At 49.2% G+C, this 2,733-nt stretch overlaps 1 long non-coding RNA gene across 1 annotated transcript in view; it reads left to right on the top strand.

Moving 5' to 3' along the window:
* Window positions 1-1,912: 1,912 nt before the first annotated feature.
* Window positions 1,913-2,733, top strand: part of LOC106723103 — a 5,078-nt gene continuing 4,257 nt past the window's right edge. The window contains exon 1 of the long non-coding RNA XR_001359088.2: window positions 1,913-2,036. This is a non-coding gene — a long non-coding RNA (uncharacterized LOC106723103). The remainder of the gene's footprint in view (window positions 2,037-2,733) is intronic.

Raw genomic sequence — 2,733 nt, 5'->3', positions numbered from 1 at the left:
GGGCTCCCTCCGCTCCGCTCCGCTCCGGCCGCCCGCGCCGCGCACTTTATGCTGCCGCCGCCGCGGCTTTCCTGTGCGTCAGTGCTGGAGCCTGCCCTTCCTGCCCCGGCCCCGCTCCCCGGGGCTCCCGCACCCCGCCGGCCCCGGGGCAAGCCCGCCTCTGCGCCTTCCCCTCCCGTCTCACCCGGGAGCCCGAGGCGGGGTGAAGGCCGGGCTGCTCCTGGCTCGTGGGAAGTACGCGCCTCTCGGGCGCCGCGCGGCAGCTCTCCTGAGCCCAGCGGCGCCTCGGGAGCCTTTCTCGAGGTGATGAGAGAAACCCAGGGCTTGTGTAAAAGTGCCTTTACACCGGCTGAAAGTTCCTGCGCGGCGCACAGGAATCGGCTGGTGTTGACATGTGCAGGCTTAAGGCACATTCACACTGTGTGTGGACCATTGGCGACGCGTAGGGGTGCACGCGGGTGCACGCGCACCCTCTGAGATCGGCCGTGCACCCCTGGAAGCACCTCTCCCCCCATCAGTCCCCCCCAGACTCGGGAGGTACCAGTCACCCATGGTGTGGACAGATTTGGGATTATAGTCCCACATCCAAGTCAGTCCACACACACACAGCAGTGCTGGGTGTCCAGACTGTGGTTCTTCACAGCCAAGGTGCCTAGACTGGAATAAACTCCCTCCAGAGGTGGTGCAATCGCCTACCCTGGAAATCTTCCAAATTAGACTGGACGTCACCTTGCTGGGGTCACCTGACCCCACTTGTCTTTCCTGCCTGGTGCAGGGGGCTGGACCCGACGATCTTCCGAGGTCCTTTCTAGCCTGTAACCTATCAATCCATACAAGAGCGTTACTGTGCCGTAACAAATCAGGCATACATTTTAGACTTGCATGATACAAGTGTCAAATTTACACTCAAGTTGGCATAAGTCACCCATACTGCGCAGTAATTTCAGTTACTGTGCAGTAAAAGTGCACGTGTAGATGCACCCCAAGAGATTCAAATAGGAATCAACTTGCTGTAGTCTTGCTGAGCTCTGCCACAGAAGAACCCCTCTCCTATTTTTCTGCAGTCAAAAAAGCAATTCAAAACCAAGAGCTGGCATTTTCCAAGGGCAGCCTCCATTCTGAAAAGTTAAGGACCGCTGCCTTCCTCCGAAGGCTAAGGGCATCCAAAGTGGATTCTTTTGTCCCCCTTTACTAGTTCCTACTCTAGCCAGCAAACTACTGTGCCTCAGCCAGGCATCAATTGGTGAAAGGTTTTACCACTGTTGGCAATTCAGTCAGGAGGCCGGCAAGGGAACTGGCAATTCAGTCAGGAGGCTGGCAAGAGAACCCAATCATCTTCTTGGAGATGATTGGGGAACAAAAGATTTTAGAGGAATTTCTGGTATTCTTGCTGCCGGTTCCATTTTGCAGGTTTCAAACTGGACGTATGTTCCAGGGCTTTGTAAAAATGGCAGCTGCCTTTTACTTTTTTTTATCAAAATAATGTTTGAGATCACTGCTGAGTATTTTTATGTCCGACAGCTGCAACAATAACATTGTCATCTCAACACCATTTCAGTAAGAAATTGGATTCAAAATACCAGTGGCAGAAACCTTAGCAAAAAGGGGGAAAAAAAGGAAAATTGTTAAGAGGTTGAAAATTATTTGTAAAGAATTAGTTTCGCGGGAAATTCTAATTTTCATCAGAAAAAATACCAACAAGTAAAAGAATCCAGAAATGAAAAAGTTGACAGTCTATTTATTATCATAACACTTTTATCTATAAATAAAAATATGAGTCTGGGTAGAAAGCTACATTTCCTTTTAATTTCCACCAATCTGCTATCAATATACAAAGAGACCGTACATCCTAATAGAATTTTCCTGTTTTTCAGTTGGGCAAGATGATCTCTCCTAGTCCAAAGGCTGGTCAGTCAAATGTCACATTTTGACACGCTTGGCTGATTGAACAACTTTCATAAGTTAAGCTGCTGGTTAATAGTAGCTATGAAGCAAGAAACTCTTGTGAAGAATCTGTTCATAAAGTAGTACTAAAGGTATGAAAATATCAGTTTGCAGTTTATGAAACTTTATGTGCAATGGCTATCATTATCTATATTTCTTCCTAGCAATGACCAACGTGTGATAACTTCTTTCCTAACTAAAATAAGCCTTAATCCCTGACCAAAGGAGTTTGCATTCTAAACTCAGAGGCTGCATCTACATGTGCCACTAGGAGGCAGCAATAAACTAGGGAGTTTACTGCCCCTGGGAAGCTCCCAGGTGTGGGTCTGCATGTATGCCTGGACTGCAGCACACTGAGCCAGGTTGTAGCAGCTCTGGCTGGCAGGGGATCCCAGGGGACACCTGCTAAATACACTGTATGCCTTGCTTTTGAGGTCCAAGGCACACTGCTGTACTTCACCTACATGTTGCTTCTGTGCTAGTTTTATAGGCACTTTGTAAGGTCTAAAGAGTGGGCACATCTACATGTGCCCTGAAGGCACCATGGTTACTGTGCTGTCATTTAGTAATTCCTTCTGGGAGTACTAAATGATTGCACAGTAACAGCCCATACTGTGCCAGGCGTGCTGCGCATGGTTATTTTTAGCAGCTACGTCACTGTAGCAATGCCCTATACTGAGGGAGTATGTCGCTGTGGCCACATAGCTGCAGCATCAGGGTTTTTGCCCTTGGATGCTTGTGGTAGGGCACTGTGTGTGCCTGCCCCTTTAAGGGCCTGGGGCTGGCCGC

The sequence above is a fragment of the Alligator sinensis genome, unplaced genomic scaffold, assembly GCF_000455745.1.
Source record: "Alligator sinensis unplaced genomic scaffold, ASM45574v1 scaffold1064_1, whole genome shotgun sequence".
NCBI lineage: Eukaryota > Metazoa > Chordata > Crocodylia > Alligatoridae > Alligator > Alligator sinensis.
Note: the sequence above shows the minus strand (reverse complement) of the source record. Positions and strands in the feature narration are given on the sequence as shown.